The sequence below is a fragment of the Lutra lutra genome, chromosome 4 (genome assembly GCF_902655055.1).
Source record: "Lutra lutra chromosome 4, mLutLut1.2, whole genome shotgun sequence".
In the NCBI taxonomy this organism is placed as follows: Eukaryota; Metazoa; Chordata; class Mammalia; order Carnivora; family Mustelidae; genus Lutra; species Lutra lutra.
Genome location: NC_062281.1, coordinates 84284398 through 84310424, shown reverse-complemented (window position 1 = coordinate 84310424; position 26027 = coordinate 84284398). Strand labels below are relative to the sequence as shown.

Below are 26027 nucleotides of genomic sequence, written 5' to 3'. Positions count from 1 at the left end.
AGCAGATGGAGCAAACAGCTGACTGGGAAGTTCAAGCCTGAAGCAGGTGGCAGGATCCTCCAAACAGCCCCAAATCCCCATGTCAGGAGGCATAGTGAGAGCAGCAGCATGAGTGGGGGGACTGCAGCCACATGTGCCAGGACGGCCAGAGTCCATGGATGGAAGTCACTTCCCAGTGGAGCCCTGCCAGACAGCGAGGCAGATGAGTCAGCCTTGAAAACGATCCCGGTCGTGACCTGGTGGGATTGGAGAGAACAGAAGGGACAGTCAGGGACCAACAGGTGGGCTGGCCCACAGGAAGGGGTCACAGACTCACAGCAGGTGGCAGAGCAGATGGAAGAGAAATATGGACACGGGCAGGTGGGCAGGGCGCCGACCGGGGCAGGGGCTGTGGGACATACAAGCTCCAGCCCTTTGATCCCATCTGACTGCAGGTGCTGCTCCCAGCTCGCTAAGGCCAGAGGTGCCAAAGAGCAACTTGTTCTTTCAGGCTATTGACCTGTTTTTAAAGGAAATGGCTTGGGAAGTCTGCAACAACAGTCACTTTTAAATTAACAGTTTGGGACTTCTTTCTCTTTGTGAAAATTTCAAAGTGCCAAAGGGAACTAAGGAAGACCTAATTTTTCCAAAGAATCTGTTTATAGAACAGTACTGTAAAGGATAAAGTGAATGGATGGAGTATTTCAGTGAGCATTTAATGAGATGGCGGTGGCACAGAGACACTGGCTGCCCAATGTGCTTGTGAACACTGATTGGAGACCGGAGACCTGAAGGTGATCCAGCTCTGCACTGCATATGGCTGGAGCACGTCACACATGGTCCCCAGTGTAGTTCCCAAATCTGTGCCTGCAGACAAGCTTGGCTACACATGGAAAGAGTAAATCAGGCAAAGTGGGGGCACCACCTGAAATAAGTGGGGTGCTATCCTTAATAAGCTATAGTTAGTCTTTGGAGGTCAGACTTTGGAACCACATGTACTTGAGCTGTGCTGTGTTTCCACAACCATGCTCATATCTCAATAGTAGGGGGAAGAGGCCAACTAAAAGCTAATTCCAGTATTTGTACAGTGCTTATAACCTGCAAACGTGCTTCCTCTTTTGTGTTCTTATTCCTTCTTCTTCCTCCTCCTCCTCCTCTTCTTCTTCTTCTTCTTCCAATTTTACTAATATGGAAGTTGAGAACTATCATATAGTTTGGAGTGGAGCTGGGATTCCAACTTTAGGTGTCACTGTTGAAAGATACTCCAGGCCAAGGTGGAAGGAGGTCAGTTTTCAAAGGAAGAAGTAGACTGATATAACTAGCAGGGTCTGGAGTCAGAGATGTCAGAAATAGCAGCAACCAACAAGAGACTTCAAGAAGAGCTCCAGACATAGCCTGGATGAGCAGGTGCTGGTGAATGAAGTGCAGTGACCATAGTTCAAGGCCAGCTGACAAGGTCTGAGGACACTCAGGGCCCTGGCAGGGAGGAGAGCTGGCCTCTTAGCAAAGGTCTCTGGAATAGAGCCTCCCTGAGGACCCTTGGCAGATTGTCTGTGTCTTAGAACATTGTTTCAAATTCAAGTTGGCATTTTAAATGAAAGCAGAGGTAATCTCCTCCAAAATTTATTCTTAAAGGGGATTGTTCTCTTCTTGGAATATCATTTTCATATCTGACATATTCAGGAAGTATTTGAGCCCATGCAGTTTTGCAAGACTTTTTCCTAGTAATCATAATTAGTTTTTAAGAATACTGAAGAAAGAAGGAGAAAGACAGAGAGAGTTAAACTTTTGAAAATCCATGTCCTCAAGACATATGTGAAATTTTCAGGTGTATTTTGCTGTTTGATTCAAATCTCAAGATGTGGCTTGTGTCAATGAACACCCAAGGTGTTCTAAAAATCACTCTTTCCCCCTCTGCTCCTGGCCAGTCTTCTCTCTGTGTATAGTGTGTTCTGCCATCATCATTAGGTTTTGAAAAGCCAACTTCCAACTTCTGACTCTTTGTCAGTAATCCGTGGACAGCTTTGGATGGAAATCATCTTAGCTTGTATTTTGAAGGTTTCCACCATTTTCTGTCTCTGTTCCTGCCATAGGTCTCCTTTTCCTAAATGCTCTTTCTCATCTTCCTGCCTTCTGCATCCTCTAAACCTTTGGCCTTTCAACAATTCACCTTTGTTTTCCAGGTCATACAAAATGTGATCAGGGAATGTTCAAAAGAGAATTCAAAGAGAAAGATTTTGGTAAAAAAGAGGTGGACATTCAAAGGCATACCTGAACACCTGCTCTGAGAGAGGCAGGGAAATGGCAGTACGGTAGAGAAGAAAACACCTTAAGGAAATGGACACCTTTTGTGGAAATCTTGTCTGATTCCTGCTAGGTCATCGTTCAACTTGCACAAAACTGGGAGGAGGGCGACTTGGACTTGGTTCGTGCTCTCCTTTGTATCACCTCCATATCCATTCTTAATTATAAGAAAAAAATTGCTTTAATTTGAAAAAGTGTGTTAAGTAATGATCCTTTTGGGGAAAAGTCTACTTTTTATTTTTCTATACATTTTACTGAAGTTTAATTATGAGGAGTATTAGCTCTTTAGGGAAAAAAAAAAAAAAAAAACCTTAGAAATTTGTTTAAATAAGATGAGTTTTGTTCCAAAAGCCTAGACGGTGGAGGCATCCAGTGCCCACCTATAGCACTGAAGTCAGCTCATCCCCAATGACCTCACCTACCTGAGGTGCTTGTACACAAATACCATAGTCTTAGTGCATGTCTGGGAGCATCCCAAGGAGTGGAGAAGCATTGGCAGACGAAGTTCAAAAACCTGGGTGCACTTTATTGATCAATGAATTTAAACCCTGTAGATCAAGATTTCCTTTTCATCTGCATTAAGGGTTTGAAATAGTGTTTTGGGTACCAGATGTGGTCTATGGTGATTTCTATGAGTGCATCAGCAGGGTGATGCCAGGATGCCAGCTGCCTGTGTTTTTATTCTGCAGAGATTCCATCTGAGTCACTCTGAGGAGAAGCTCAAAGAAGTTGGTACAGCCTCATTTTCAGAAGCAAAACAAAGCAACAAGGTGTAGTATAGCCAACATCCCACAAGCATGGTGTGACAATACTTAAGAGTAAAGACTGCTTTATACCTGCACATTGTCCTTAATTTTGAATTTCAGTTTGGAGCTAGAAGTGAGGCCTTCTCAGCCTATTCCTAAAGCTAGACAAGTTTCATTTTCCATACTCCTGGTCACATGGACCCAGTGATACACAGCAAAAAGCTGCACCTCTTCCCACAGTTTGGACATGGTGGTGAAATCCAGATAAAGGATAGGTGTCCTGAGAGAAGACATTTTGTCATCACTGATCACAGAGAAATTGGGTTGGAAACTGGTTTCCTATAGGCTCCTCAGCAATTATAACAAAGTGATTTCCTAGGTCAATCTTGACTTCATAAATGTTAAAAATAAATGTCTGGAAGTGCCAGAATTTGATGATAAAAATTGAAAACAAGTGAAGAGCAGTGAAAACAGATTTTGATGTTTCCTAGACTTTTTTCCATTGGCTATCCACATTTACTCTATTTATTTATTTATTTATTTGAGAAAGAGAGAAAGAGAGAGTGAGAGAAAAAGTGCACACAGTTGGGGGAGGAGAAGAGGGAGAGAGACAAGCAGACTGCACTGAGTTCAGAGCCAAACGTAGGGTTTGATTCCATGACACTGAGATCATGACCTGAGCCAAAATCAAGAGTTGTTTACCCAACTGACTGCACCACCCACGTTCCCCCTACATTTACTTTAAAGTGAACAATCTTATATAGCTAATGCTGTTCAATACTTTTATGCTGAAGTGTTAAATATATTTATTTCCTATAGGAATGCACTTGAAAGATATTGAGAAAAGGGAAAGCAAACCCAGTGAAGGATTTTTGAGAAAAGAAAAAGAAATGTTAATCTGACATCTATGATAATGAAAATAATAATATTATCTTGCTTGAGGTATTGTGGCTGCTACTATCACGCCTAGATGGAGCAGCGCTAGACTGTCAGGCTGTATCCCATCACCTACCATGAGGGAGACCGGTTGGAAAGTTATCCTCCACTAGCCAGATGTGCACAGACTCCTCATATAGGATAAGAAAGGCCGCTCAGCCCAAGTGTGGCTCACTGACCCAGGGGAACCTGCCTGGGAGTGGTGAGCCATCCTGAGAGGTGCTTACCTGGGCAGACTCCCAGGAAAATAACGCATTACCTGCCTGAGCCTGCTGGCTGAGGTAGGAGCTTTTGGTTTATGTGTGGATACAAAAATGTCAATAGCATCTTGCTTTGAAGAATACTTCTCAGTTTAAAGTGTTCTCAAGTCTATAAGACCCTGGTGGCCATTCAAGGTCATGAGGAAAACAGTGCTGCAGGCTTTCCCCCAGTCGGGCAGAAACTTGCATTTATTCCAAGTTGGTGAGGGACTATGGAAGGGAAAGTGAGAAGGTGGAAACTATGGGTCAAAAGGGGAGCATGGAAACATGAAGGGGAATTCTGATTTTGCATCTTTCATATTCAAGGTGAATGACACAGGTAGGATGGGAGAGTGGCTCTATATCTGGGAAAATAATATCATTCTGCTTCCTTTTCATAACCGCAGAGGTACTGGCTGGTCCTTAGAGCAGGGCTGCAGCAATTACCCAGCCATGCGTGGTATGGCAGAATTGTCATTTGCAATCTAGCATTCATTTTCACTGGGTCCTACTGACCTTTTCCATCCATGATTGGGCTTTAAAATTTATATTTATACAATGATTCTGTTACTATCTTCCCAAAGTTAGGCAACACTGAAGATTGCCCTGGGCTACACAACCTATAGCATGAAATTTTAAAAAATGCAAATTTATTTGTCTCTATTAATAACTTGCTAGTTTTAGGTGTCTGGGTGGCTCAGTGGGTTAAGCCTTGAACTCCTGGTTTCAGCTCAGGTCATGATCTCATGGTGGTGAGATCAGCCCCACGTTGGGCTCAGGCTCAGTGGGGGGTCTGCTTGAAGATTCTCTCCCTCTCTGCCAAATAAATAAATAAATCTTAAAAAAAAAGTTTCCTGTTCTCATTCACTCATAACAAGAATGTGAATTTCACTGTATTTTAAGAGTAAATCTAGGAATAATCTAAACAGAGGCTTACCACAAAGGAAGCCTTTTGTTATTGTTGTTGTTCTGATTATAATTTCACCACTTTGATAAGACTTTTTTATCATTAATAGCTGGGAATGTAAATCTAGGAATATTACATGTGAAAAATATGACTAGAAGAGGTGAGACTGTATGATGTGTTAAAGAATTCTGACAACCATGACTTAGGAATAAGCGGAGGAAGATATTTAATAAGTTATTTCCTTGTGTGGTGTGATAAACACTCATTTACTTTAATTTGTGGAATATTTTGGTTTATTGAAAATTACCTATCATGATTTATCAGGATTACTAAATTTTGAAGGAAAAAATTAGCTAGAGGGCAAGTGTTTAAAGTTTAGTGATAATTTAAAAGTAATTTATTATTTTCTATAATTTCAAAGACAATTTGGGATCTTGCTTTGCTTCAATGGCAGTATTATAAATTATAACTAGCTTTGACTTTTTAATAAAAGAAGAAATAACACCCAGTTTTAGTAAATACTCATTATTTTACATATATTACATCATTTATTTGTTCTTTAAAGTTTTATTTATTTATTTATTTATTTACTTAAGAGGGAGAGAGCACAAGCAAGGGGAGCAGCAGAAGGAGAAGCAGGCTCTCTATTGAGCAAAGGGTCCAGCATGGGCCTTGAACCCAGGATTCTGGTACCTGAACTGAAAGGAGATGTTTGGCTGAGCCACCCAGGCACCCCATATTATATCATTTAATACATAAAAGGCATATGTAAAGTAGGCATTTTTCTTTCTGTTTTACACATGAGAAAACTGGGTCTCATTTAAAAATTCAAGGAGACAAAACTAGGTAAATTCTGAAGCTAAGGTGACAGAACTGGGATTCTACACAAAGGTGTGTGTGTGTGTGTGTGTGTGTCTTCAAAGTCTGTTGCTTTAACCATTACACTGTAGTAGAAGTATGGTTATTAGAACTTGCCAGATGTTGAAAGAGAAGTTCTTTTTTTTTTAAGATTTTATTTATTTATTTGACAGGAATCACAAGTAGGCAGAGAGGCAGGCAGAGAGAGAGAGAGGAGGAAGCAGGCTTCCTGCTAAGCAGAGAGCCCGGGATCACGACCTGAGCTGAAGGCAGAGGCCTTAACCCACTGAACCACCCAGGTGCCCTGAAAGAGAAGTTCTAAAGACATTCAGGTTAGATGTGGGATAATGTAAAAACCCACTAGAGCAATATGATGTTAGAAGGTCTTAGAATACAGAATATTGCCAGATTAGTGAGGCTATTAAGGCATGGCCAACAAGAGATTCAGGTGCTGGTGAATATTTACTTAGGGGATTTGAAGAAGAACATAGACTGAGAGGACAAGTCACATTTCTGATCCTGATTAATGTTCTGTTGTCAAAGAATTATGAAAGTAAGTACTTATGAGGCAATCCAGTAATTGTGAAGGTGTTTCCAACCCATAGCCACTGTAAGAAAGTTATTTTCAATTCCAAAGCTGAATACTTGCAGTGGAAACATTATCAGAGTGATAAAATGATAAGTGATAAAGTGAAAAGTGATAAATATTATTTTATTTTATTTTTGCCTTTAAAATTTTTTGATGTGGTTTCTCATGAGGACTGCAAAGAACAGTATGGTCGTGTTTCCTCGGTGAGAAAGTGTGTAGCCTCCAGCACACGTGTCAGCTACAGAAACCTGATCCCAACTCCAAAATGGACACCATCACATATCCTGTCACCTTTTTGCACACTTATGGGAACACAGTAATTCAGTTACAGCTGGGTGATGTTGCCAAGCCTGAGGATGATACTGGCACCGTAAAACCAGCAGATACACTCGGCCAGCTTCTGGATATGAGCCTTGGGGTCATCCCCATAGTTGAGATTGTGGAGGTTCTCTTCATTGAGGAAGAAGGGTGTTCTGAAGAGTTCCCCAAAGCTGCCCTGGCCTGGCCTGGCAGGAAAGGCAGTGGAGTGTACACATGCAGGCAGCCGGCCCAGTATTCCTCTCCACCCAGAGAGTTGCCTTCGCTCTGTGGCCCAACGCTGTGCGTCCTGAACACAAGCACATTGGTCGGTCCTCTGAGGTAAAACCTGTCCACAATACTTGATGGTTTATCATCAGTGGGCGCCAACATCCCACCCCAGAGAGACGCTGAGAAAACTGAATCAAATACAAGTTGTTGTTTCAACTGAAGCTCGAAATCTTCTTTTATGAAGCTCACATTCCCTCTGGTGTAGCCAGCCAGCTCCTGGTTAACTTTCAACAGGGCCCCTCTTCTGGGCAAGATGGAGTGCCACACCAAGGAGTGATTGCTGTATCATTATAGTTAGAGTGTGTTTAGGTTTTAAGAAACTACCAAACAGTCTTCCATAGTAGCTATATAATTTTGCATTCCCGTCAGCAATGAAAGTGAGTCCCTCGTGCTTCACATCCCCTCCAGGATTTATTGTTGCCAGTGTTTTGGATTTTGACCATTCTGATAGATCTCTAGTTTTATCTCATTATTGGTTTTAATTTACACTTCCCTAATGACATATGATGTTGAACACCATTTCATATGCTCATTTGCCATATGTACAGCTTGTTTGGTGAGGTGTCTGTTAAGAAATTTGGCTCAGTTTTTAATGAAGTTGTTTCTTTTGTTATTGTTGAGTTTTAAGTGTTCTTTGGATAACAGTCTTTTATCAGATATGTCTTTTGCAAATGTCCCCCAGTCTGTGACTTTTATTTTCATTCTCTTAACATTATCTTTTGCAGAGCAGAAGTTTTCAATTTTAGTGAATTTATGGTCTGTGTCTAGAGCCATTTTTTTTTTTTTTTTGGTATGTAGATGTCTGCTTGTACATGTACATGTGCAGCAATGCACCATTTGTTGAAGAGGCCATTTTTGCTATGTTGTATTGCCTTTGCTCCTTTGTCAAAGATCAGCTGATTATATTTATGTGGGTCTACTTCTGGGATTTCTATTCTATTCCATTGATCTACTTGCTTTTTTATTTGTTTTTCTAAAAGCATACTGTCTTGATTACTATAGATTTGCAGTAACTCTTAAAGTTGGGTAATGTCAGACCTCCAACTTTGTTCTTCTTCAATATTGTGTTGGCTATTTTAGGTCACTGCCTCTCCATATAAACTTTAGAATCAGCTTATCAATATCCACAAAATAAGTTGTTGGGATTTTTATTGCAATTACCTTGAATCTATAGATCAAGTTGGCAAATATTGATATCTAGAGAATACTGTCTTTCTGTCTATAAACATAGAATATCTCGCCATTTGCTTAGTTCTTCTTTGATTTATTTTATCAGTTTTATAGTTTTTTCATACAGAGCTTGTACACATTTTAAGAATTATACATAATTATTTAATTTTTAGAACCTAATGTAAATGGTACTGTGTTTTAAATTTCAAATTCCACTTGTTCTTTGCTCATGTATAAGGATGTGTTTGGATTTTGTATATTAACCTTGTATCTTGCAACATTACTATAATCACTTGTTAGTTCCAGGAAGGTTTTTGTTTTGTTTTATTTATTTTTTTCTTTCAGACTTTCTACATACATGATCATGTCATCTGTAACTAGAATAGCTTTATTTCTTCATCCATGTTCTGTATTTTGTTTCCCCACCCACCCCTTAGATGGGACAGGATGACTCAAGAGGGCTGAATTTGATATTTCCCTTTCTCCAGGTCAATTAGATTCTGATGATAACCCAGCAGGTTAGGCTTCGGTTAACTAGTTCTTCCCAAAGTCAAGCCTTGCTAAAAAGAGTGATCTGGAGTATTTCAAAATAATTACTTTCCCCTCCCACTACTGGATGCACAAGGGAATATTTCTCTGATATTTACTGTGAGAACATTGGCTGTGCTCCTGGAGGTAAATCCCACAATATTGTGCTCTCCCTACCTCACATATGACTGAGACCCCCTGGATTCTTTAACTCTCAGACTTGTCTTCACCCAATCTCTAGAAATTTGTCAAATACAGTTCAGGTTTTCCTACTCAGGCACTGGTTTCCACAGTGATTTCTGCTCCTGAGACTGTTCTGGTAAACTGTGACTCTATATTTGTCTGTCTGTCCAATCTTGGGAGTAGTGGTCTAGCCCATGTCCTTGCCTCCCTATGGATCCAAGAATAGTTGCTGGTTGTTTAGTCTGTCTAGTTTTTTACTTATTGTTAGAACAGAGTGGTAACTTCCAACCTCCATGGGAAACCAAAAACTGAAGTTTCATTAGAGATATTTACATTAATTCCTGCATGTAGTTTATTTCTTGGACTACAGTTAGATGATGTTCCCCTTTCCTAGAATTTCTAGATTTATGTTTTGTGTAGCACTGGTACTTTAACGACAGGATTGTAATAATAAGTTTAGTTAACAAAATATTACACAGGAATATTCATTCATTCATTCATTCATTCATCAAATAAGGCTTCTAAGTGCCAGGCACCATTCTAGATTCTGAAATAATAGTGAGCAAGACAAACAAAACTGTTTGTTTCCTAGAGTTGACGTTCTAGTTGTCAACACAGGCAATGATTATAATAAATAAGAAAACATTTAGTATATTAATTAATGGTACATGCTATGAAGGAAAATGGAACATAGGGAGCTTAGTATTGGAGGTGGATTGCTGCTATTTTACACTGGGCAGAAGACTGAGAAGGTGACATTGAAGTGAAGACCTATAGAAACTGTGACATTTGGGATGTCCAGTACAAAGGCACTGAGACAGGAACATGACTGGAGTGTTGATAAGGTGACTGTTGTGTCTAGAACAACATGTGTATAGGGTGTGTATAGGGTGGTTAGTGAAAGATGAAGTCGGAAAAAGGACCCAAAGGCCACATGATGGGAGGCATTGGGGATGGTTGTAAGGTTTTGGTTTTTTAATCTGCATAAAATGAGGTAAATGCATACCTGCATATCTGTATAAAATGGGAGAATTCTGTACAGAGAAATATCATTATGTAACACTTTTTAATTTATTAAATATTTCAAAAATTTTTAAAACTTTTATCTTGGGTTAATTTTAGATTTCGAAGAATTAGCAAGAAAGTATAGAGTTCCCATAAGCTTTACATCCAACTTCCCCTAATGTTAACATATTACTTAAGCATGGTGCATTTTTCAAAATTAAATTAGTATTGATACAATATGATCAACTAAACTATAGCTTTTATCCAAATCTCACCAGTTATTCCAATAATGTCTCTTTTCCATTTTGGCATCCGTCTGGAAATACTGCACTTAGTGACCCATGTTTTTAATGGGATCCCTCAAGCTGCTCTGTTGAGAATGGGGTAAATATCAGAGGTATAAAAGGTAGAGAGGAGTCAAGGATGGCCCATGGGTTTTGGTCTGAGACCCTAGGAGAAAGGAGTTGCCAGTTTCTGAGTTGAGGAAGACTCTGAGAAAAGGAGGTTTACAAAGACTAGCAAGCATTCATTTTGGGATAGGTTAGGGATGAGCTGCCTCTTAAACATTTGGTCTAGTGTAGGTTTTATATAGATATAGAACCCTGGGTGAATACAGCCTTTAAATAGCCATTCAGTTTAAATCACGTCTTTTCCTTGGATTTGCAAATAGTATTATTTAAGATGACTTTATCAGCAAGTGACAAGGTTAACATTTCCCAAACTGGCTTAGACATAAGAAATGCTGTCCCCTCCCATAGCTGTAACTACAGGACCAAACATTTTCCTCAAGCTCAGGGTCTTTTTGTTTTATGTGCTCTGCTTTCCTCAGTGTCTGCTGCAAAGCTGGTCGTTTTGTTTGGAGTGGCAGAATAGCTACTGGTGGCACTTTGGGCTTCACCCTGTTCCTTCGTTTTGGAGTAAGGATAGGGAGAGAGTGATCAGTCCCCAGATCTTTGTGGTAAGGCCAACTTAAGTCTGGTGCCCATGGGGCAGTGACTTCAGAAAAGTGCCCTGTGCTTATTGGCTTGCATCAGGGTTTCTCAACTAGAGTGATTCTGCCCCTCTTTCCCCCGGGCACATATGGCAATGTCTGGAGGCATTTTGAGTTGTTATAACTGGTGGGGGTGGTGCTACTGGCAACTAGCATATAGAGGCTGAGGATGATGTTAACCATCCTGCATTACAAAGCATCACACTGCCCAAACTTCAGTAGTGTAAAAGGTAGGAAAATCAGAATTGAACTGAGTTGAGGTCACCTCCTGTTGAACCTCTTGGAGAAAATGTAGATACCTGAACAAACCATAGTTTTTTTTTTTTTTTCCAGGAGGAACAGGGAGGCAAACCTTGAGGTGTACCCCACTTTTCTCTTCAGGCTTTTCTGCTGCTACTAAACATGTTGAGATCAGTTATCTGCAGACTCACTGGGATGATCTTTGCTGGTCTTCCTCCTTTTTCCTACCCTGTGAGTGACCTCTGTACATGTCCCACATCCATTTATAAGACAGTAGGAAGACAGAAATTTGCATATCTTTTCTTTGAAGCTTCATGGTTTTTTAAAAACTTCTTCTCTAGAAAATGCTAGAGAAAGAGTGTGACTTTTAACATTCAGAATATTTATGGAAGTCCCAACTTTTTCTTTCCTAGTTACCAATCCAGTGGACCTAATAATAATTCTTGAGGGTTACTTGTTTTAATGTAATTTTAATTTAATTTAATTTAATTTTATTTTTTCAGCATTCATGCTTTGTCTCCCCTCCAATTTATCCCAATTCACTTTTCCTTTCCTTCTCTTAATGTCCTCCATGTTATTCCTTATTCTCCACAAGTAAGCGAAACCATATGACAATTGACTTTCTCTGCTTGACGTGTTTCACTCAACATAATCTCTTCCAGTCCCATCCATGTTGTTACAAAAGTTGGATATTCATCCTTTCTGATGGCTGTGTAATATTCCATGGTATATATGAACCATATCTTCTTTATCCATTCATCTGCTGAAGGGCATTTTGGCTCTTTCCACAGTTTGGTGATTATGGCCATTGTTGCTTCTTTTCACTACATGGGTACCTTTGGAGTAAATAACCAGTAGTGCAATTGCAGGGTCATAGGGTAGCTCTATTTTTAATTTTTTGAGGAATCCGCACACTGTTTTCCAAAGTGGCTGCACCAACTTGCATTCCCACCAACAGTTAAGAGGATTCTCCTTTCTTCACATCCTCTCCAACACTTGTTGTTTCCTGTCCTGTTAATTTTGGCCATTCTAGCTGGTGTAAGGTGGTATCTTAATGTGCTTTTGATTTGAATTTCCCTGATGGCTAATGATGATGATGATAATGATGATAACAGACACATTTTTTCATGTGTTTGTTAGCCATTTGTATGTCTTCTTTGTATGTCTTCTTTGGAGAAGTATCTGGTCATGTCTTCTGCCCATTTTTTGACATGATTATCTGTTTTTTGGGTGTTGAGTTTCAGAGGTTCTTTATATATCTTGGATATCAGCCCTGTATCATTTAAAACATATAGATAGCAAGACTTTTTTTTACATTTCACCTGTGGTATTTCTTTTTTAGAGTGATAATCCAAAGTCTAGCACACTGATCCACACATAGGAGGGGATCTCTGAGTGACTATTGCCAACTCTGATGGAAACACATATCTGGCCCCAACAGCTACTTTTGGCTCATCACACTCTTCTGCCAATATTAATACATATTTAGGGCCATTTACACTTGCTGGCTTTATTTGTTTTTATTTTTACTTTCTCTTTCTTAACTTTATTTTCTGTTTTACTGCAGGCATAGTAGTCCTACCAATCAAAAACGAAAGAAAACTATTTAATACAGATTTTGCTCTCATCCCTTCTGAAGAAATTTAGACCTCTATGCTATTACCTCATGTTCAGCTGAAGTCATTTTCTATCCACTTTATCTTCCTGTTAAGCTTAAAAGAGAAACCCAGTACTCCATACCCTTCTGGGATCTAGACCCTTCATTTCTGTCCGTGTCCAAAAATATTGGCTAATTCCTCTCCAAGATAAAAAACAAAAACAAAAACAAAATAAAGAAAGTAAACAAAGTGATGGACACAACTCTATTTTGGAGAATATGTTTATATAAATGGCACAAGGAAAAATAATTCAACTTGAAAATTTAATTTTTTGTCAAGATTTTATAGTCCTTTCCCCTTTCCTGTCTTAAGAATTCTTCCTACACTGTTCATTATCATACATTCATATTAATCTTTCTCCTAGAAATAAGGTTATATATTCAGTTATATTCAGTTCAGTTAAAACTCCCAGATCAGTTGTAAATGCAGATACAGTCCAAACTGTAATAGATTAAAGAAGAGAATCAGAGTACAAAGGTAAATATCTCAAAGACAGAAAAGAATAATTTGGAAGGACACAGGGGGCAAGAAGAAAAGACTTTCAGAGATTTTATGCAGAGCTCTGTGTTTTATTAGCAGATGCTGAATTTCTAAGACATGGAGAACTATTTTTCAAAGATTTATGCATCTCTCTCTCTCTCTCTCCCTCTCTGTTTTTCTCCCTTTTTTTTTTATTCTTTGTTTTAACAACAAATTATTTTAAAGGACTTGAAATGACATTTGCTTGAAATACTTTTATTTGTTAGCTTAGATTTGAAAAAAAAAAGTGCTAACTAAACCAAAATTGGACAGCATCTTGTAACAGGTGGCAGAGACTATAAAAGAGGGAATGTGCAAAGCAATTTGATAGTGAGCAGCAGTGTGGTGCCCCTTAGGGAAAGAAACAAGGAGAGATTGTTTAAAATCCCAAGAAAGAAAATATACATGCACATCCTAGGGTAATCAGTACAGTATTTTCATGAGCTTTTTAATACAGAAATACTTTCCACTGGATTTCATTTCCAACATTTTATTTTTTGCTCAAATTGAAAAAGCCCTAATGTGTTTAAATGTAGAGAAATGGAGCAGAGTTGTAACACGCTGGATCTGGAGACACTGAAATGTCTTTATTTCTTTGCTTTCACTGTTAAGAAGAACACTGACACATTAATAGGACTTAGAAGTCAAACTCTCATTCTTTGCAGATGATATGATACTTTATGTGGAAGACCCAAAAGACTCCACTCCAAAACTGCTAGAACTCATACAGGAATTCAGCAAAGTGTCAGGATATAAAATCAATGCACAGAAATTGGTTACATTTCTATACACAACAGCAAGAGAGAAGAAAGAGAAATTAAGGAGTTGATACCATTTACAACTGCATCCAAACCCATGAGATACCTAGGAATAAATCTAGCCAAAGATGCAAAGGATCTGTACTCAGAAAACTATAAAGTACTCATGAGAGAAACTGAGGAAAACACAGTGGAATGGAAAAACATTCCATGCTCAAGGATTGGAAGAACAAATGTTGTGAAAATATCTATGCTACCTAAAGCAATCTACATTTAATGCAATACATATCAAAATACCATCAACTTTTTTTCAAGGAAATGGGACAAATAATCCTAAAACTTGTATGGGACCAAAAGGACCCTGGATAGCCAGAGGAATGTTGAAAAAGTAAGCCAAAGTTGGTAGCATCACAATTCCAGACTTCAAGCTATACTACAAAGCTGTAATCATCAAGACAGTATGGTACTGGCAAAAAAACAGACACATAGATCAATGGAACAGAATAGAGAGCCCAGAAATGGACCCTAACTCTCTGGTCAACTAATTTTTAACAAAGCAGGAAAGAATGTCCAATGGAACAAAAAACAGTCTCTTCAACAAATGGTGTTGGGAAAATAGGACAACCACATGCAGAGGAATGAAACTGGACCATTTCCTTACACCACACACAAAAATAGACTCAAAGTGGATGGAATACCTCAATGTGAGACAGAAATCCATCAAAATCCTTGAGGACAACACAGGCAGCAACCTCTTTGACTTCAGCCTCAGCAACTTCTTCCTAGAAACATCACCAAAGGCAAGGGAAGCAAGGGCAAAAATGAACTATTGGGACTCCATCAAGATCAAAATCTTTTGCACAGCAAAGGAAACAGTCAACAAAACCAAATGACAACCCACAGAATGGGAGAAGATATTTGCAAATGATATATCAGATAAAGGACTAGTACCTAAAATCTATAAAGAACTTATCAAACTCAATACCCAAAGAACAAAGAATCCAATAAAAAAATGGGCAGAGACATGAACAGACATTTCTGCAAAGACATCCAAATCGCCAACAGACATATGAGAAAATGATCAACATCACACAGCATCAGGGAAATACAAATCAAAACCACAATGAGATACCACTTCACACTAGTCAGAATGGCTAAAATTAACATGTCAGGAAATGACAAATGTTGATGAGGATGGAGAGAAAGGGGAACCCTCCCACACTATTGATGGGAATGGAAGCTTTTGCAGACACTCTGGAAAACAGTATGGAGGTTCCTCAAAAAGTTGAAAATAGAGCTCCCCTATGACCCAGCAATTGCACTACTAGGTATTTACCCTAAAGATACAAATGTAGGGGGTGCCCGGGTGACTCAGTGGATTAAAGCTTCTGCCTTCAGCTCAGGTCATGATCCCAGGGTCCTGGAATCAGGCCCCACATCAGGCTTTCTGCTCAGCAGGGAGCCTGCTTCCCTCTCTTTCTCTCTCTGCCTGCCTCTCTGCCTACTTGTGATCTCTGCCAAATAAATAAATAAAATCTTAAAAAAAAAAAGATACAAATGTAGTGTTTTGAAGGGGCACATGCACCTGAATGTGTATAGCAGCAATGTCCACAATAATCAAACTATGGAAAGAGCCCCTAAATGTCCATCAACAGATGAATGGATAAAGAAGATGTGGTGTATATATACAATGGAATACTATACAGCCATTAAAAAACACGAAATCTTGCCATTTGTAACAATGTGGATGGAATTAGAGGGTATTATTCTAAGCAAAATAAGTCAATCAGAGAAAGACAACTATCATAAGATCTCTCTGATATGAGGAATTTGAGAGGCAGGTTGGGGGTCATTGGGGGAAGGGAGGGAAAAAATGAAACAAGATGGGACCAGAGAGGGAGAAAAACCATGAGACTTAATCTCAGGAAACAAACTGAGAATTGCTGGAGGAGAGAGGGGTAGGAGGGATGGGGTGGCTGGGTTATGGACATTGGGGAGGGTATGTGCAATGGTGGGTGCTGTGAAATGTGTAAGCCTGATGATTCACAGACCTATACCCCTGATACAAATAATACATACATGTTAAATTAAAAAATTCACAAACCAATTTAAAAAAAAGATTTAATAGGTTCCCATGAGCTTGATGGGGCATAAGATCAATGAAGAAGGAATCCTTGAGGGGCGCCTGGGTGGCTCAGTGGGTTAAGCCGCTGCCTTCGGCTCAGGTCATGATCTCAGGGTCCTGGAATCGAGTCCCGCATCGGGCTCTCTGCTCAGCAGGGAGTCTGCATCCCTCTCTCTCTCTCTCTCTCTCTGCCTGCCTCTCCGTCTACTTGTGATCTCTCTCTGTCAAATAAATAAAATAAAATCTTTAAAAAAAAAAAGAAGGAATCCTTGACATTCAGACTATTAGATCCACATGATTACTGGATCATGGCTTTAATTGATTCTTTTATTTAAAAACTGTAAGTATAAGGGCACCTGGGTGGCTCTTTTGGTTAAATGTCTGCCTTCGGCTCAGGTGATGATCACAGGGTCCTGGGATCAAGCCCCACATTGGGCTCTTCATTTTGTGGGGAGTCTGCTTCTCCCTCTCACTCTTTGTTCTCTCTCTCTTTCTCAAATAAATAAATAACCTACTTATTTAAAAAAAAAAGAACTATAATTACAATTTAAAACACAATAACACTGGAATATTTTTTCTAAGTTATTTAAATAAATTATGCTAAATTAATTGCATAAAAATTTAAGATGCTGAGTGTGGACTTTTATGTAAAATTCCAGTACCAGATATTTTGGGGGTAATGGTAGATAATATATATAAATTTCTCCCATTGTAGGAAGTTGGGTTCCAACCAAAGAAGAAAAGCATAAATACAGGTGGTGATCAAACACAAGGAGGACAAGCGAGTACTGAATGTAGTTGACAAGAAATGTAGGCAGGCTCACGATTAAAGATGAGACCACAGGTAAAAGTCCTTTCTTCCCAGTTCAATCATCTCAAAGATTATCCTGTACCTGGAGACAGGGTGTTGTGAGTAAAGTCTACTTTTAAATTTAGCTCCTGACTTAGGGTGGTATGATTCCAGTTCTGAACACAGTAGTTGGGGTTACTTCTAATTCCCTTCTTATTGTCCATTTCAGGCCAGGAAAATAAAACAATCGGATTTGTGTAAATGAACACTTTGTCATTGAATTGAATAAGAAATCTGTTTAAATATTGTTATTTTCATTAATAATAAAGATACCAAGTTATAATAAATATCTTTCCATTGCAACATCAGTGGGAAATGTATTAATAGAAATTGGTATGAAAAATAAATTGAGGAGGAAAGACTGAGCAGAAAATTTAACAAACGGGTTCAAACTAACAAATATTTCCACTAGATTATTACACTCTTCTGTGAAAATATTGTGGGCTTTTGCATTTTAATTGATAAAAATGGAGAATGAGATGCTTTCAATTTTTTTGTAAGCCAATTACATCATAAAATAAAGTTTTGGGGAGTTCTGAAATTATACTTGTGAGCTACGACTAAAAATAGGAAAAGGAAAATTGTAGTTGAAAAGAAACACCCTCATTTACCTGGTGATTGTTTGTTGTTGTTTGCCTTGAAATATTTGCTTAATATTATATATAAGATGTCAGAAAATATCTATGTCCAATTTTATTTAGGTATATTCACATATTCTTTTGTAGTTTTCATGATAGCCTGTTTATATTTAAAAAAAAGAATGTTAAAAAAAGCAAGGATATGAAACATGAGTTATCTATCTCCATGTCATCTATTCTCCAACCTGCTTTTGTTAACTATAAGATTAAGGGTGTGAAGAAGCCAAACACTACGCAGAGTTTTTTATTTATTTTTTTAGTTTAATTTAATTTTTTCAGTGTTCCAAGATTCATTGTTTATGCACCACACCCAGTGCTCCATGCAATACGTGCTCTCCTTAATACCCACCACCAGGCTCACCTATTCCTCCACTCCTCTCCCCTCCAAAACCCTCAGTTTGTTTCTCAGGCAGAGTTTTAAATAAGTGAGTCAAAAATTCCCAAAGGGATCTTCTACTTGAGGTTCTTTCTTTCTTGACTAAAGACATTGCTACCTCTCTCCTAACCAGTGTCTTCACCTGGTCTTTAGAACTCATGTTGTCCACATTAGGACTTTTGAAAAAGTTCCAAAAGCCTGAGAACTCTTGATCCTGGATGTTTCTCTAAAAAGCAATACAGTACCCCCCCCTTCTATAGACCCTTAATAACTTGGGAAATAACTTAAGTATTAAGACCTCTCTACGTCTTGACCAGGCTAGACACTGCTTGGGAGCCTTAGCCAATTCTGATCCAAAAAAAGACAGATAATTGAGGTTTGTCCCTGGCAGGGAGGCATTTAATCACTATTATCCAGGGTCATCCACCCAAAGGCAACTACTTCTTTCAGAACACTCCACATTTCCCCACCCTTGACTCCTCCCACTCTGCAAAAAACCCTTAACAAGATTTTTCACATATCATCTATAAATTCCATTTCATTACTTGTAGTAATTAATCTGTTTTTATTTTAATTGAAGCTTCTAGAGATAATAATTTATGGAGTCAAATCCAGTTGTGAGAAATAGTACAGAGATCCTTTGCAGATTTTATTCATTTTCCCCCAATGTTAACATTTCAGAAAAGTCTAGTATTTTATTACTTGATTGATTGATTGATTCATTCATTCATTCATTATTGGACACTTTATTACTCGTTTCCCCTAAAAATTAACATTTCAAAAAGGTATGGTGTTTTATCACTTTGCTTATTTATTATGGGTGCATTATGCAAGCTTGTCATGTGTGTGGTTTCTTATATCTACCATTGCAGTCAAACTGGAGAATTCTAACATGTCCCTTTCTACTGCTCTTGTTCAACCTGGGAGAAAACCTATCTTCCTCCTGCATGCCTTCCCTAGATCTTCTGAACCAGTTATGTGCCCTCCATTTCTAAAATTTTTAAATGTTATAAAAGTAGGATATATTAGTGGTTCGTTTAACCATTCACTTCCTGGAGGGCAGCTGGACTATTTCCAGGTTTCGACCATAGAAAATAAAGCTGCTAAGAACATTTGTGAACAAGTTTTGCATAAACATGAGTTTTCGTTTCTTTGGGATAAATGCCCAAGAGCATAGTTGCTAGGTTGTATGACAATTGAATGCTTGGCTTTATAAGAAAGTATCAAACTTTTCCATAGTGGCTGTACTATTTCACATTCCACTATCTGTGAGTGATCCCATTTCTTTGCATCTTCATGAGGATTTGGTGTTGTCACTTTTTTTTTTTAAATTTTAGCCATTCTGATAGGTGATACCTCATTATGGTTTCAATTTGCATTTCCTTGAGGACTAATAATGTGATCAGTTACTGTATATCTTCTTCAGTAAAATGTCTGTTCAGATCTTTTACCCATTGTTTAATTGGATTGTTTGTATTTATCATTGACTTTTGAGAGTTCTTTATACATTCTAGATGCCCGTCTTTTGTTGGATATGTGTAAATATTTTCTCCTAGTCTTTAGCTTATCATTTTATTCTCTTTACAGGGGGTTCCATAAAACAAAAGCTTTTAAATTGGATGTGGTCCAATTTATATGTATTTTCCTTTATGGATCATGCTTGTGTCAACATAACCCCTTTGGACTAGCCTAGATCTCAAAGCTTTTTTTCCCCTTTTTTCCTAAAAGATTTATGCTTTTACATTTAACATTTACCCCCATTATCTCTTTTGAGCTAATTTTTGTGTAAGGCATGAGCTTTAGATTAAGGCTCACATTTTTTTAACATGGATGTTCATTTGTTCCAGTCCCATTTGTTGAAAAAACTGTCTGCCATTTAATTGCTTTTGTACTTTTGTCAAAAATAAATTCAGCATACTTGTATGGGTCTACTTTTTGATTTTCCATTCAGTTCCATTGGTCTGTGTCTCTACCCTTTGACAATATCACAGTGTCCTGATTACTGTTACTATATAATAAGCTTCCTATCATTTTATTCTTTAGTGTCAAGATTGTTTTACCTATACTGTAGCCTGTGCCCTCTACATACGTTTGAGAATAGGCTTGTCTGAATCAACAAAAATCCTTTCTGGCATTTTGATAGAAATTACATGGAATTATATTAGATGTATTCATAGATGATAGATGTGTGTATGTTTGTGTATTTATATTTATGTAATATTTATATGATATATTAAGATGTAAATAATAAAAATATATAAAGAGTATTCTATATATTCATTCATATATATGTATATTCATATATATGTGTATTTATATGTATATGTCTATATATGTATATGTATATAAAACTTCGAGGATAATTGGTATCTTTACTACAATGAGTCTTTCAATCCAGTAACCTCCTTATGTTATTGAATGGGAAAAGAGTTTTTTCTAACTAATATATAAATGGAGCTTGTGTTTTTAACCACTCTGATAATAACTGCCTTTTAATTGATGCATTAGATTATTTACATTTAAGGTATTTATTGATATGGTAGCATATAAATTTGTCACAATTTTTTGTTTTCTCATTGTTTCCATTGGGTCATCTTTGTCTGTTTACTTTTTCTCACTTTCCTATGGATTACCTAGTTTTTTATTTTTGAGGGGATTCCATATTGCTTTGTTTATTGTGTTTTGGATTGTATCTCTTTGTATAGCTTTAATTTTCATTGGTCTGGTTATTACTATACACAAATGTGAATTATAACATTTACTGGTATTAACATTATATGACTTCAAATGTGGCAAAAAATGATTTATAAAGCTTATAAGTAAAAGGATAGTTTATTGTATGTACCTGTATTTTTCATTTTTTATTGTTCTTTCTTTCTCTCTGATATTCCAAGATTTGTCTATTGTCATTTCCTTTATGTTTGAAGAAATTCCTTTAGCAATTCCTTAAGGGTAAGTCTAGTAGCAACAAATTCTTTTTTCTTTACCTGAGAAAGTTTTTATTTCCTGTTCATGCCTGAAGAATAGTTATCATATAGAGAATAAGCATTTGACAGTTCTATTCTCTGAGCACTTTAAAAATATTTTACCACTCCCTTCTGACCTCCTTAGTTTCAAAGATAAATGAGAAATTCACTCTCATTCTGATTGGTGTTCCTCTACAGGAAATATGTCATTTTCTTCTAGCTTATTTGTTTTTAGCTTTTAAAAGGTAATTATGATATTTTTTGGTGTGTATTGGAGGGGGTATTAAACTGTTTAGAAATTATTCAGGTTCTTGAATATGTAGGCTTGTGTCTTTCATTAATTTGAGACATTTCCAACTATTTTTTAGACCTTTTATTTTTGGTTTGTTTGTTTAGATTGGGTGTGTTCTATTTCTTCAAGTTCACTTCAAGTTACATATTCTGTCATTTTTACTGTTATACTGAGCCCATTTAGCACATTTTAAATTTATTTTATTTTACTTTATTTTTCACTTTATAATTTTCACTTAATTCTTTTTATAGCTTCTATTTCTTTATTGTAATTTTCTACATTTTATATGTTTTAAGAGGACAAGTGGATGATTATTTAAGTGTTTTTATGATTGCTGCTTTAAAATTCTTGTAAGTTAATTTCAGCATCATATTACTAGCACTGTTAATTTTAGCTTATTGTCTTTTTTTCATTCAAACTGTGATTTCTCCAGTTATTAGTATTATAGATAAATTTCAGTTATGTCCTGGACATTTTGTCTATGATTTCAGTAGTTAGTGAACCCTATTTAGATTTCATATGTTAGAAGACAATCACCCTTCTTAGATTTAGCATGTGTGTCTTGTAATATTTTTGTGGACCGTGGTTCTAGTGGTAGTTTAATTTTCAGAACCTTTGCAACGTTGTTTTGGTCTGCTTGGTTTTTCTAGTTGTCTAGGGCTTCCACTGGTCCCCACCTGTGTGGCCTGAGGAGTGGAGGGAGCTTCTCTAGGTCAGCTGATAAGTGTCTCTCAGTGGGAATGTAGTGTGGTGGGATCCCTGCACTTGTGTCCCATGTTGTGCCCGGGCAGACTGAGAGTCCTAGGCCATTTTGTGACAGTGTTTCCAACGAGCCTTCCCTGTGACAGGTCCCATCTCTGGTTCTACTCCTGCCCAGATGTGTCTCAGCAGGAAAGGTGTCACCCTAGGCCCAGAAAGCAAAAGAGTCCTCTGCCCACTGATTTCTGATAAGACTCCAATGGAAACCACCTGGTGGCTCACCTGCAGGTTGTTGAAGGGATCTTGTTCTATCTGGAAGGTTAGCCTATCTGGGTGAAGGTCATGAAGTGCCATGTCTGGTGTGTCCTTCCACTACCAGATAGGGACTGAGGCCAGGCACTATGCTACCTCTCCAGCCTTGGGTCCCAGGCCCACCTACCTTGCTCTTAACTCCTTCCAGAGTCCTCCTGGGGCTGCCTCATATACCATGGTGTTCAGTATAAAAAGGCACTTAGTGGGAAAGGGGGTACAGGGAGAATAGGCATACCTACTTATTGGGACTGGAAGTCCACAGGGATGCTTTAATCCCTCGATGTTTATATGCAGAAAATAACCTTGCAAAAAGTTTACATCTTCTGTTAGGTATCCAATCTGTCTCTTCTTTTTCACCTGGAGTCCACTGCCTAGTACAAAACCTGTCAACTCCTCCTGGGACTATAATAATAGCTACAAAACTGAGCTCCCTCAGCTCAGATTCTGGCTCCTTGGTCTGACCTTCTCACTGATCATCACAGATTAGGACCTTGTCACACTTTCTCCTAAGACCATCACAGGCCCCCAAGCTTACTATCTTGGTGTTGCCTTTCTTCTCTTCCTCACTCATACACCTAGCTTCCAGAAGTGTCCACATGCCACTTTGTTTCACTCTGTTGCCTTATTTATTCTGTCCTCCCTTACCTAATTCATTCATTCTCTACCATTTTTAGCTCTGGCTAACTGTAACTCCCCTTAAAAACTAAGTTAACATGTGACCTCTCCACAAAACCTTCCCTAATCCTTCCAGGTTGGTGGTGCCATTTTTCCCAATGAAAATAGTTTTCCTGATACAGTACCCATTTTTTGTTTGTTTGTTTGTTTGTTTGTTTTGTTTGTTGTTGTTGTTGTTGTTTCTGAGCTCTGTTTTTATGCCTGCACAGGGCTGGTGCCATAGTAGTGACCCCTATCATTGTAATTGTTACACTATCCTATAATTGTGTTTGCTTTCTTATTTTCTTAATTAGATTGCAAGCTTTCTGAAGGTTGAAATTATTGTGTATTTTTCCATCTCCAGAACACTTTAAGTTTAGAAATTTAATCTTTGTTGAATGGCTAACTGGATTAAAATAATCTCTCATTCATTTTACCCTTTTTTTTTCTGCTTGCTAATGTCTTTTTCTGGTTTTTGTCATTTTTCTTTTTGAATTAGAAAGTAATCACTTTTATAACCTTGTTATTGATAAGGAATTCAGGACAAGAGTGAAATATAAAGTATTTTGTAAACCATTTTTCCTATAGAAATTATTTCAGGGACTATATTCCCTAAACATCTAATTCCATGGTCACATAATGAGCAGTGTTTACACAGGTCAAACAGGAAAGTGGGATTCCGCAGAAGTTTCTCAATCAGAGTTGGCCATTGGGCATGACTTAAGTTCATTTACCCAGCAATAACTCCTGAGCACCCTCACACAATGGAGTTCAGAAATAAAAGAGACATTTCTTTGTCTAATGACATTTTTAATGAGTAAGTTGACTTTAAGCAAGTTTTACAGTCATTTTCCTTAAATATACCTAAAGTCAGGTTAATTTATTACCATTTCACAAAAATTATGCCCAGTGGTCTAATAGGCTAGTTCTTACTAAAAGTAGAGCAAAGAAAAACGATAAAAGAAAGTAAGTTGCTCTTACTCAGTAATAAGTTTAAATGATGAACTTGAGCTGTCTTTCTTCTTCTTCAGGTGAGTCAGGGAGTTCTGACTTGGATTTTCTCTGTCATATCACTTAAATATTCCCTGTATCTATGAAAATATTCTTGAAACCCACTACAAAAAGTCATTTAGGACATGTATATAGGCTTTGTGTTGATATAATCATGAACTTTGGATTGAATATTGATTTTAAAAAATTGAAACAAAATCCATCTCTTTCAGAAGTTCATTATTGTGAGCTTTTATGACCCTCTATCTTCGTGCTGACACCCTGACATTTTGCCACATGTAGGAGTTGCAATATGAGCAGGTTGGGGAGGTCTATAGCCACCCATAGTTCAAAGGACTTGGGCTCAGGACCTTTGCAGACTGGGACACAGAACTGATGTGACTGAGGGTGACTTTGGGCCATTGGTGACCTCTCCCAGCTAGGTCCTCCTATCTGCAAGTTGAGGGTAAGAAAACTTGACTCTTAGGCATGTCCGGCACATTGACTAGGGGAGCTTATACCAAGTTTCTGTCACAGATTTGGGTTCAGAACCTGTTGGTTCTTCTCCTGCCTGTATTTTGCCCCAGGATTTGAATACTCTGAGGAGCCATCTCTTAGAATGAAGCACTAGTCTCTCCAGCATGTCATCGTCAGCTTCCTGGGGTTAGGTCAAAATGGAACTCTTCCCTTACAAATTTTCCAGCTATGAGGGCAAATTGGTGTTACCGTAGATCTAAGGATGGATGGAGCAGACCCCATACCATCCTGTGAGCATCCCACACAAGGGTCTCTTTGAATGCACCTGGCTCTGCCTTTAATGGGAGCTCTCAGGGTTTAGACATGTAAATATAGTAGAAACAGGGCTTTGGAACACAGCCTCCCTACTAGGGCACAGGAACCAAGTGTACCAATTCTTGACTCAAGTTCTTGACTCAACAAGAAGTGATATTTAAAATATTCACCTGTTACTTTGATATCAGTCACACACATACACACACACAAACTCAAACACTGTATTTTGTAGAACCAGGTTTGCTCCTTCTGCATACCATAATCTGAAGTGCATATGGAGAAACCTGTCACTTCTAGGAGGGATGGGGAGCTGGGGGCAGTTGGACTAGCAGGAAGGAGCTAGAGAGCACAGGATTTTGAGCAGATGTGAAATGAGTAAAAGGCACACCCTAGACACATATTATAAGGGTGTGAAGGAAGAGTGAAGGTACAAGGGGAGAACCAGGATCTCCACGGTTCCTCAGGTATTAGGCAAATAGCATGCCTCAAGGTGCCTTGACACTTGATCGAATAGAATTTCCATGCATCTTCATGCCCTACCTTGCTGCACAAACACTTCTGTGCCTACGGAGGAGCTTTGTCTGAATGCCATGCTGCACTGAGAAGGACATATATACTGATAGAAGTGCAGAGTGGTCAGGACAGAAAGAGCTCTACCCAGGTGTCCCTGGGTTGTCCTGGGGTCTGCAGGCTTCAGAGGCCTTGTCCCATGACCAGGCCAACACCCCATCCCCAGACAAAAGTGAGATGCACATGAGGATCCGGGTTGTACTGTTCTCATGTAAACATGAAGCTGTGTTGATGTGTCTCTCTTGAGACTGTTTCTACTGGAACTTTCTCCCTTGCATGAGACACAATATGACTCCAAACTCGGTGCATGGGTTCACTGTGCTTTTTTTCAAAGCCAGGAATGTGCCAAATGAAGGAAGCTGTTTTTCAAATAAGCATTAGAGACCCTTATATTTTTTTTGTATCTGGTTGCTGAGTCAAAGGTTAGATAGTCATCAGTGGTTTTGACCCAGGCTTCAGCACCCCATAGATTCAGATGTAGTTGTCAACCTGATATAATGCAGTCTTGAAAGGATGGTGAAGTATAGGTCAGAGGTTCTCAGTTCTCCCAAGGAAGGCAATGATC

The 26027-nt window shown here is 38.3% G+C and overlaps 1 pseudogene; it reads right to left on the bottom strand.

Annotated features, from left to right (window-relative positions):
* Positions 1-6796: 6796 nt before the first annotated feature.
* Positions 6797-26027, bottom strand: part of LOC125097302 (sorting and assembly machinery component 50 homolog) — an 81156-nt pseudogene continuing 61925 nt past the window's right edge.